Consider the following 12,557-nt stretch of genomic DNA (forward strand, 5'->3'; position numbering starts at 1 on the left):
AGCGTGGACGTAGTTTTCATCTTGACAGTGCCCCACAGACCTGTGTGGGAGCGTATACGTAGTTTTCATCTTGATAGTGCCCCACATACCTATGTGGCTTCGTGAACGTAAAGCTTATCTTGTTTGTGTCCAAGATACATGTGTGGCTGTGTAAACGTATTGTTTATCGAGCTGACAACAACCACTCAGAAAAACAACAAAATTACGCAATTATTCAACATTACGAAATGCCACGCCTGTCCGAAAATGAGCGTCTGCGAGCCATTGGTATGCTTGAAGCAGGATCGAGTCAATGTGATGTTGCAAGACAATTTAACGTCCACAGAAACACCATTTGATGTTTATGGCAACGGTGGCAACAGACGAATGCAGTCAGAGACCATCCTCGGAGTGGCCATGCGTAACCAATAATCGGCAAGACAACTGGATTCGAACAACACACCTACAAATCGATTCCAGCCAGCAACAATGACTGCAAGAAGCATCCCTGGCCTTCGACGAATATCTTCACAAACCGTACGTCGTCGCCTCAGATGTGTAGGGATTGTCGCCAGAAAACCCGCCAGACGTCCGATTTTGAGAGGAAACCACCGTCAAGCACGTCTACAGTGGTGCAGACAGCGTCTACGCTGGACGGCCATGCAGTGGGGACAAGTTCTATTCACTGACGAGTCTCGTTTTCAACACAACCATAGCGAGGACGGATTCGAGTGTACCGACGTCGAGGTGAACGTTCCGTCAATCATTGTGTCATGGAAGAAGATCGGTTCGGGGGCGGCAGCGCTATGGTATGGGATGGGATTACAGCAAGACAGAGGACCCGCTTGATAGTGGTAGAGGGAAATCTCAATGGACAGCACTACCGCGACGAGATCATCGGCCCTGTTGTTCTACTGTTTTTGCGTCGTCATGGCCCAGGCATTAACTTTCAACATGACAACGCCCGGCCTCATATTGCTCGACTTGTTTAGGAATCTCTTCAACAAAACAACGTGAATGTCATCCCTTGGCCGGCTCGCTCCCCTGATCTCTCACCAATCGAGCACATGTGGGATGAGATGGATCGACGCCTTCGGCGTCAACCACGTGTTCAACAGCCACTCCAGGAACTTCGAAACATGCTCCAGCAGATATTGACAGATATCCCACAGGACTTTGTGCGACGCCTGGTCCATTCCATGAGACGAAGATGTGTTGCTTGCATCGCAACCAGAAGTCGACACACACGCTAATGATTTGTAGATTGACATTTTGGCATGTTCATGTTTTTAATGAAATCACAATTACAAGAGTTGTAGCAAAACAATAACTTGTTGGATAACTTTGTCGGATGACTGATCGTGACTACAATCTTCTCAAATGGAAATCCCACATCAATCATTAGGTAACATTGACGCCAGACGTTATATAAACTACACCCATTGTGATTGACGTAGTCGTTGTCCCGTTGTCAGTTTGTGTAGTTGCTAGTGTAGTGTGTTACCGAAGTTATGGCGTTGACGTTGTCGGTGTGGATAGTAGTGTGACCGAAGTTCTGGCGTTGTTATTGTCAGTGGGTATAGTAGTGTGACCGAGATTCTGGCGTTGACGTTGTCAGTGTGGATAGTAGTGTGACCGACGTTCTGGCGTAGACGTTGTCGGTGTGGATAGTAGTGTGACCGACGTTCTGGCGTACCCTTTGTCGGTGTGGATAGTAGTGTGACCGAAGTTCTGGCGTTGTTATTGTCAGTGGGTATAGTAGTGTTATCGACGTTCTGGTGTTCACTTTGTCAGTGTGTGTAGTAGTGTTACCGAGATTCTGGCGTTGACGTTGTCAGTGTGGATAGTAGTGTGACCGACGTTCTGGCGTAGACGTTGTCCGTGTGGATAGTAGTGTTATCGACGTTCTGGCGTACCCGTTGTCGGTGTGGATAGTAGTGTGACCGAAGTTCTGGCGTTGACGTTGTCGGTGTGGATAGCAGTGTGACCGAAGTTCTGGCGTAGACGTTGTCAGTGTGTGTAGTTGCTAGTGTAGTAGTGTTACCGAGGTTCTGGCGTAGACGTTGTCAGTGTGGACAGTAATGTTACCGAGGTTCTGGCGTAGACGTTGTCAGTGTGTGTAGTAGTGTTTCCGAGGTTCTGGCGTTGACGTTGTCAGTGTGGATAGTAGTGTTACCGAGGTTCTGGCGTTGACGTTGTCAGTAAGTAGTAGTGTTACAAACGTTCTGACGTTGCCGCTGGAGTGAGTAGTATAGGTTGTCCACATCTTTATAACACGACAAGCCCGTGTATGCATTTGTGTCTTTCTCTGCAACATCAACTTTGTTAATGAGGTATGGGATATCACTATGATACTTATTTTCAATAGTAATAATTATGATTATCATATAATGGGTAGGTTTCTCGGCAGGATAAAGCCAACGGATAAAAACGATATCAGTTGGGGTCATATACGGATATAGGGGCAAATATCAAAGGTCAAGTAGGGACTACTTTCAGTGTTTATAAACACACATGGTGTAGCCCTTGTCATTTGGCGATCAAGTCAGAATTAACCATCGGGAATCTGGCTAAACTACAGGGATAATTGCTATCATTATCAAAAGAACAGTCTAATATACTGAAAATCAGTGTCTAACTATGGCGTAGCTAAGGCATTTTATAAGTATTGGCAACTTCGGAGATTTCGAAACAATTTGGCGAGGGCACTAGGCCTAGCCAAGCTGGATCAGTAGCCAAATCTCTGCTTGTAGACCTCTGAGGCTTGAAACCTTTTCCACAAATTAAAATAGTTGGATTTGGCCGAAATATGTTTGAATTGTTACTTTCATTCGTGTTGTCGCTGTGTGCACATCTGACTGCACTTCTTAACGTTATGACAGGACAGGCCGACTGTCAACAATGTCTGAACGTGACCGTGACGTCTCATAGACTAGCGTTAGAGTAGCTTCCCTTTGAAAAATGGCAGTTGCTCTAACGGACAGACCGATGGATTGCCGCGATAGGCAAGTGATAACAATTGTTGTTTTGCGTATATGTTGCTTTGCCACTGTATAAGAAACATATTTCAGTTGGAACTATATTGGCTACTGTCACTGTCCGACTGACACATCACTTACCTTGTGACGTAATAAACATTAATGCGCGCATTCAAGGAAAAATCGCAATGTTTCGGTAATGTTTGTGAGAGAGGGAAAGCGATTTTAAAGCACAGAATTAAAAAATGTCATTATGATAAGGAGGTTATCACGCTTGTGTGTTTTGGGATGGTAAACATCCTGTATTAGAATAAACACTATGTATTCAGCTCGTCAAGGCTCGCTAAATACAAATGTTTATTTAGTGCAGGATGTTTATAATAATTACCATCCCCAAACTCACTCGCGTGATAAGCTCTATTTATATTTCACATATGTTGAGACGTGGTACAACGTCAATAAAAAACATAATAATCGAGAGTGTGATATGCAGAAAAGTCGACACTTTTCATCCTCAGAGAAATTTCTTTCATCCTTTTTACATAGTGATGAACATTTTGGGGAAGTTATGTCAAATTTAAGAAAGTCCCAAAGAACACTTTTCAATTTTTAGATATATCGACATATCCCCGAACCTTACGTCAGTTGGAGTAGTACCATAGAATGAAAAGCCGAGATGAGGCAATCAAGAGGTAAATTAATATGTCTTGGATTCTTCAAAAAACGGTAGGCTTAAATGCGCATATCAATTTCTTTGAAACATTTAGGGCAGGGTTTGTATTGGAAATGTGAACATCCAGTTTCCATTTAGTACATCATTTTGTGAGAGGAGACAACATTGGCTCGGCCAGTGGTCATGCAGCTTTTATTAATTACGTGTCGTCGTATCATATCGCCGGGGGTATTGCTCATAATATCAACAAATAACAATAGGATACAAATAATTACTTTTGACGAGGTCAGTATGCGAAAACAAGGACGAGGTGTTCTGGAGGGGTAGAGTCCGAGGGTCTTTGTTTTTCGCATATTTACCTCGTCATTCATGTTGTTATACCGAAATTCACATTAAAGTTTGAGAAGTCTTTAAGCTGTTCTCTGTTTCATTACAGCAACTTAGTTTACCATCCTGTTTTCTTGGAGAACAGTCAATATTCATCACGTGACGGTCATTACTGATCATGCGACGAGTACATATTCGAGATCAGTGTCAGTCATGTGGATTCGGGGTCTACATTAAAATGTATTGTTTCGTCAAGTGGTACGAATTACCAATGGATTTGCAAGATTCTTAAAAGAGGTATAACAATTAATCTTGAACAACTTGAACTTGCTGCCAGACCTCAACTATTTAAGCGTTGATAACTTATTATTTATAACTCTGTGATACATGTATTAATGATATTTCACCATGGACACGATATTTCAGGTATGGACAGGTATTGCTCATCATATCACCTCAACAAAACAGTCAAACAATGCACTTTAGACGCTTACCTGTGACTTCAGTCTTACTAGCATCCAATGCAAACCGAGGGGAACCTTCATACACTACATTATCCACCATAACTGAAATTTGAACCCATATATTATCATTTATTCATGTTTACAGATCAATGAATGTGATCACGATTGTTTTGACATTTAAATGTATCCAAAATATCGATTTGTTATAGTACTAGTGATCTGATGGTTGCAAATTGGTTTGTAACATGGTGTTTGCAGTAATTAGGTGAAGTGCAGTTTTCTTAAAAGGGACATTATTTACTCTGTGTTTAGCATTGTCTTTCAAATGCCATTCAATAATCAAGGTCTAAATGGTAACTTTGAGATGCAGATCAATTGTTTCTGAAAACATATTTTAAGATTCAGGTAAAGAAGATTTTCTAAGTTAAATATGTACTGACAGTATATACTCAACAAACAAGAAAGTATACAAGTTCCATATTTGGCATTTCCATTGATGTGTTTTGTTTGGTGTTTCATGTGCTGAAACTTTTATCGAAAATACAACAAAACACTCTGCACGTACAAATCAAGTCTGTTTGGTGCATCTGTATGGTGGGATAATAACGTAAAATCAATGAAAACATGTGGCTAACATCCAACACATGATGCTTAGATCATTTTGGAATTAATCAAAGGCACGTGCGCGTCTGTTGACAACAATAAAAACACAAGGAAAGAAATTTCACACAGAAACAAAAATGCCATGACTATCACAACAGCAACGTGAAAAAGCTGCTGGCACAGGGTTACAACTGTTGTGCAGTATCGGTATATTCGAACAAGCACTCTACGTAACCTGTTCCAGAGTGGCTCAATATTGTCTTGGTAGATGATTGTTTTTTGCTTTGACAATACGAAATCGCATGTGTGCCGACAGCGTGAAAGCACGGAGGCCCGCAGGGAGATCAATACTGACACCTCTCCATATGTAAGGACTACCAACAAACCGCCAATAGTTTTCTTGTACAGGAATGGCAGAACATCCTCGTAAGAATTATCAACAGTGCAATGGAGTCGATGAGATGACATTGTCAAGCATGCATGGACACACGTCATACTGAACTGTTTGATTAGTGTTCAGAATGACACAATTTGTGACATATGATTTCGTCTTCTGAGGGTGCATGTGTCTGATGGCACGTCGTTTGGACTTTTCGTGTCACAGATGAACTTGCCATTTTGCTCCAACATGGTGTTTTTTTATGATTGCTGTATACATTAACCTTCCCAATGTGATACATTAGGGTCGAATTTCCATGGTGAATAGTTTCTTTTTTTGTTAAACATATTTTAATACTGTATTGTTTCTGTTTTTATGACTTTATTTGACACCGGTAGAAAACAAGGTGTTTTATGATAGACAGTATAAAATGTAGTAGCTGCATGTAACGGTGCAACCTGTTGTCCTTTCCTTTCTCAGAAGACAGCCGTAAGGAATACTGTTCCAACAGTACAAGGTCAGGCCAAACAGGCTTCCTCGACACCAATAACGTCCAATGCTGCCGTGTCCCTCACGCTAACCCGACCTCTCGATGGTGGACGTACAGCCGCTGGAACGTGAGTTACTGGAGGAGTGGCACCGCATGCCCAAGATGTCGCCATGAGGCTTATGTCATCGATGTGACGTTGTGTCCAGGGCTGTCTGGACGCCCGAGGAATTGACACAGGATATTGATGCCATTACCCGTTGATGCCATTATACTATGGAAACATTCAGAAGCTTTGATATCAGACTTTCATCTTGTGCGTGCGTGCGTGCGTGCGTGCATGCGTGCGTGCGTGCGTGCGTGCGTGCGTACATGCGTGTGAAAATTGACATTTATGATCTGATTGTATTTCGTTAAGTCATAAGTTCCATGGCATTGTCTTTTGCGCGTTGCACAATAAATGATTTGAACTTCAATATACATTCTAAATGAAATATATAGATTTTCACGGATAGTATACTATATTTTCATCGTCAGTCGAACATGCCTCCACGCCACAAACTTCTAAAACGTTTTAATGCATGTCGTAGTCTTACTTGCCCTCTCCATCCCATTTCCACTGTTTGGAGCACTGGGAGCTCTCGGCACCGCATCAGAGGACATCGAATATAAGAAATTGTCTTCCATAACTGAAAGGACACACATGATAATTGGGTGAGGTTTTGTTTGTCTGACTGCATGGTCACAATACATCAATGATTATGAGAAGAACATTGACATAAATCCTTTAATCGATTGACAGATCATTCCTTCCAGGGAATGTATAATATAATTTTGACATTGACTTCAATTGCGCATGTCAGTGATATAACATCACGATTAGCTTGCTACTACTAGCCACATTGTCACAATATGTTTTAAAAGATTCTACTTAACGTCCTACCTTTTGCTGCGTCTATAACTTTTCTTCTGACGCACAGCACGACGACAACGACCATAACGATCGCAATGAAAGCACCGATTACAGAGCCGGCTATGGTGTAGGCGTCCGTGTGGGAGGCTGGCATATCTGGGAAGCAACAGAAAATCGTAAACGTTGCCGTCTGTCACCAAAAGTAAAGATTGAGCACAATATACGATGTTCTGAAATGGAAGTATTCGTGCAGAAAGTCTCTAAACAAACTTGAATAATCTAAAGAAGTGTTGCCAGAAGTTAAGGGTTCAATTCTCAGCAAATGTTGGTAATTCTTGACCTGAAAGTAGCATTTTGCAGAGAAAGACTTGGCTTGGAAGATAATTATGTGACTATATCGTACCATGTTTCACACCAGCTAGGGATGTAGTAGGTCCTGTTATATCCGTGAATGGTTTTCTTGTAGTCGAACCTTCACCCACAATTTGTTTTACTGCCGAACTGTGGTTGTGAGTTGTATGAGATATCGTGGTGATATGCGTGTCGGCTGTTGAGGCATATTCTGTCAAAATAATCAAATCAGGTTTTCAAGATTAGTTTGATCGTGCGCCTTAACGAGTGCGTGTGGCGAGCGTAAATATAATTACTAAATATCTAAATAAATGTTTGAATTAAGGTTTTATATTAATAAGGACTACAGCATAAGACGAACATTGACATTTGTTTTCAATTTTCATATTCTACGTGGTGCGGTCGCGTAACAAAGTATTCCCGACATGAGTTCAATGTGTGAAGCCCATTTCTGGTGTCTCTCTCTTACTCACTCACTCACTCACTCACTCACTCACTCACTCACTCACTCACTCACTCACTCACTTTCTACGTCTATATTCGTTAACATACAATTGGCAAGCATCCGATGTGCGAGCGACATCTATTTACAAACTTATTAATCCTTAAATGTGAGGGGGAAAAGTAAATCGTCCAGCACTATTTCGTAATATTTTTTCACAATTTGCTATTGTTCACGAGTATGTAATATATATTATATACGTAAAACGTGAAAACTTCCTATAATGTCGCTTTTGTTATATTATCTGGTCATATTACTCTCAGGGAACGTACGAATTGAATGTTTCATCGTTGTAGTTGACAGCGTAGTAGACCCAGAGGTGATAGGTTCTGGTACAACACTTTTCTCCGGAGGTGTTTCGACATCTGAAACAATGTTTTGTATAATCCCGTGTAATTATATAAGTATTCATGCTGTGACCAACTGTTATCCGGTGTATCATTTGCATATCTCCACGCTACCTAAGTCCTGTCAGGATCATTCGATACCACGACAGTCTATATGTCGATAAATATTTTAACACAAACAACATTCCAGTGAAAATTGCAATTATTCGATTTGACCATCATACAACATTTTTCAATAGGACTGGGTTCCAAAACAGAACACAATAGCTAACAACCACTAAACCATCGTGTTTTAAAATGTTAAAATTGTAAGTCTAAATGCATCATCGTTTTATCTCTTCATGGAAGACATATACCCATCCATACAAGGTATATACAGTATATATTTGTCATTGAAGGTAGCTATCTGGAACGAGGGCAGTGGTGCAGTTCACATTTACTCCTGAAATCTCTTTTAAATATGGTTGTACATCAACGTGAAAAACATGCTATATCACACTTAACGGCATGTACATTGATGTCCCAAAATCACTCACCGATTGTAAGACTGTTACTAAAGTGTTCATATGTACACGTCCAAACAGATCCATTGTACATGGTAGAGTTCATCTTGAAGGTTATGTTGTGTTGGAAGGCATCGCAATGTACACCAATACCTTCTGGTAAGAAGGTGATTGTGTTGTTAGTGGACGCGTTGTTTGTTGTCCTAAATGTAATGTCACCGTCCTTGAACCAGAAAACTGGCTGTGCACCAATGTCTTTGGTGCTGGTACAGCTCATAGTGAAGAGCTCTCCTTCTGTTGCTGTTGATGGGACACTTGTTAGCTTCAGAGCATCTGACATAAATAGTAAGTAAAGTGTCCTGTTATTAAATGCACATTGCAGCAACAAACGGCATCGATTTAACAACGAGATATAACGTTAACATATCCGTATAAATTCCTAGATTAGGGTAAGCGATCTGTAACGGAGAAGGTATTATCGTAAATATTTAATGTCTAACTGATATGTATCAATACAGCTAAGACGTCTTTTCCGACAATAACAGTATGAATAACCTCATTTGAAAAGAATACACAGACGGAGGGTAGAAGCTTTTTTTGTGAAAGTGTATATACTTGATATTCTCTTTTAAAAAAGAAAATATACATGTGCATAAAATGATGTCATGAGATGAGATGTCATCAGATTGTCTTACGTCACCTCCGTAACCGATTTTTGACGGCTACATCAACCAGAAATGAACTGTTTAGGGGTAGACTGAGTGCGCAAACTGTTTGAAACCGTCTGAGAACTGCTCACCTTCAAGCACGACGGCCATACTGCGGGCCATTCTGACTCAATTACACAGACGTCAACGTCAGTTGTGGGCACAGCGACACTTACGATGGACTCAGAGGAATTGGAATCAAGTCGTCTTCAGTGATGAATCCCGATTTAATCTTCGATTTGCTGATGGTAGGGCGATGGTGTGGAGGCGCCGTCATGAACGTTACGCCCAGTGTTGTGTACAAGAAGTTGACAGATTTTTCGAGGCGGAAGTGTCATGGTGTGGGGTGCTTTCTGTGGAAATGCACGTTCCAGGCTTCTTGTCATCCGTGGCAATCTCAACGCTGCTGCTTACCGCGACCAGGTACTGGCACCAGAACTTCTGCCTTTTATGGCAGTACATGGTCCCGGTTTGATCTTCCAACACGACAATGACAGACCCCACACAGAAATTTTGAAAAGCAACATGGTGGCCATACACGCTACTGAACTTGTGTGCCATCAGATTCTCGTGCTTGGGACTTATGATTTAAACTGCTGATGTTATTATCGAATACCGTAGGTGCTTGGAACAAATAATGGTTACCACCGTTAATCAAAATCCTTCTTTGGACATTAATTATTAAAAAATTACCTTCTCTGATACATTTGTCCGTTGAATATCATATATGGGATTACTTTTAAAAATATATATTGAACTCGGATGAATAGTTTCTTTGTTTAAGAGTATAATTAAGGAACAAACCCGAAATAACTTTGGCAATGGTATATATAAAACCAAGGAACATATAAGCCTCGCTTGAAAGGACTAAGACACTATTAAGCACAATAACAGTGTAAGTGGTCCCGTGGTCCCGTAGAGAGACAAGTGCCTTGTCATGTTCGTGGGTTGCGTGATGAGTTCTAAGCCTCACACAGAAAGGCTTGACCAACAGTCATTAAAACCACTTATTTTTAAACATACTCATACTCACAGTAATAAGGCCAGAGGCCCAAGTACATATACATATAAGAGATAGATTTACATTTTGACAAGAGACAGATGTTACATGCTATCATTGTTCAGAATATAAACTTTTCTTGATAAATGTTACAAGTTTCTTAAACCATGTGATATATCCTGTGTTCATCAAATCAGTGTTAATACGTTAATTTATATATTTAGTCTGTTATGAATATGAATGATTACTTCGTAAATCATTAAATGCAGGGCAGCTAAACAGAAAAAGTAGTTCATCATCCATTTCTAAGCCTGACACAGAAAGGCTTGACACAAAGTCATAAACATGATTTATTTCTAAACATAATGCGCTTTCACATGAGTACATCTTTGCCAACGATGCTTGAGGGATTGTATCCCAGTTGTATAGAAGTCCTTCTTTTGGCTGTCCAAAAGCTGCCATGACGTCATCGTTCGAGTTGAAATGGGTTCTGGCTGGTGAACCCATGGGTCATCCACAGTAACAAATCGATGCAAGAACCTTTCTGGATCAACTTCAAACAGAGATAGATTATCACGAGCAACGTTCTGGCCTGTGCGTTTTTTGATGAGACGGCAGAAGCTTTGGAACCCAACGACCTCATAGTTTCTTCGTTGCAACAGTCGTCCGCTGGTAGGTCATCACCATATCTTGGATTCTTTGGATGCTAATGACGTAGCACGCCTGCAGGACCTACGCTTAGAGACAGCTGTCCACCTCTTGAAAGTGACATATGAAGGGGCGTAGTATTGTACTCGCATCTTTATGGATAGCCTTTGCTGTTATGTCTGTTTTGTGCAAGACCGTCATCATTGCTCAGTCCTCCAGTTTGTCCATTCCCCGAAGGTCACTGCCCCTCTCTTATTTTACTTGTCGCAGGTTAAACAATTACTACATTTTTTGTGTGGATATACATGTACGTCGATGATATAATGTAATGTTTACAATAAAATATGTCACTATTATTCAATTCCTGTTCGCGAACATCTGGTGTTATCACTGATTTTCAGTGGTCCATTTGCCCTTTACGCCAAGTGGAATCTGTTTCGGCAGAAAATCCAGGCTTGTTATTCACTTGCATTTACAATTTATGTTTCCATGTGAGGCCTAGACCTTATCAATCAGCACTGGTATATTTACTATTTATTTATTAAAACAAGAAATGCTAGAACGTACCTGTCATGAATTCCAAAACTCGGTGAACAACAAAACGTATCCAACTGGCTGAATTCGTTTAATACCATAACCTGTATGGCCGCCAACTGGACGTTTGATATATGTGACGCTTGAAGCGATGTACTGTTATGAAAACGTGTGCATCCTTATTGACACTTTGGTCGATTATTGCCTTGATATACAGATAACTCGACATGTGTTCGATGTCCTGTGTGAAAAGGAGTATAAAGTCGCGTTCAAGATTATTCACGTATAGATGTCGTGTATACACATGTGTAATTCTGTGTGTTGCTACCTTAACTAGTTCAGACTTACGCTGGTTATATAGTGATGGCCAATTTAAGATACCATGCCGCAGTTGAACATGGACACCCCACTCAATATACTGACCCCGAGCGGTCAGTCCTTTTCTTACCCCAATAATGTAATAAATTGAGCAGGCACGGTAACAACAATACCATCTTTAACCGTCTTTTGATATGACGCGTCCGGAGCTCGAACCATCAACCTTTCGCTCTCCCGGCAGACGCTTCTGCATGCTGCTAAGGCACGTACCACAAACCCTACGTAACAGGATACCACTTGAATCCATCAGAGTCATAAATACGTTTAACAAAGGGTGTGCATTAAAATCTGTACAAACACATTGAAGAACATACTTACTGTTTTTAGTTCCATGTTGTGCCATTGTCGTATTTGCCATAATGCCTGGCATGTACACCATGAAGACTAAACCACCCAACATTGCGTTAGTTGTACACCCAGCGTTGTGTTGAGAATTTATCATTGTCATATCACTCGCGCAAGGAGGAAGTGGTTATCATGTAACATACCACCTCAAGGATGTTTACTAGAGTGGCGACTTTGACTGTCAGTGTTATCTAGGTGTGTTCCAATGTTCTAAATCACTAACGTTGTTTACTTGAATTCATTGAAAAGCAATTTAAACGTCAGAATCGTTTGGATTTGCTCATAGCTGTCACGGAGCATTATATATACGAGACAATAAATAATCGTCACTCACTATCAAAGAATAAACACAAATCTGGGTTTCGACTTTTAAAGGACCACATGCACTGCATTTCTGAAAATATTTATGAAAAGTATAGCGAATAACAAACAAACGCAC

General features: G+C 40.8%; 1 pseudogene; it reads right to left on the minus strand.

Annotated features, from left to right (window-relative positions):
• Window positions 1–2,193: 2,193 nt before the first annotated feature.
• LOC139457804 (uncharacterized) lies at window positions 2,194–12,221 on the minus strand (annotated as a pseudogene).
• Between the last annotated feature and the right edge of the window lie 336 nt (window positions 12,222–12,557).

The sequence above is a fragment of the Haliotis cracherodii genome, unplaced genomic scaffold (assembly GCF_022045235.1).
Source record: "Haliotis cracherodii isolate W230 unplaced genomic scaffold, xgHalCrac1.p SCAF_12, whole genome shotgun sequence".
Taxonomy (NCBI): Eukaryota; Metazoa; Mollusca; class Gastropoda; order Lepetellida; family Haliotidae; genus Haliotis; species Haliotis cracherodii.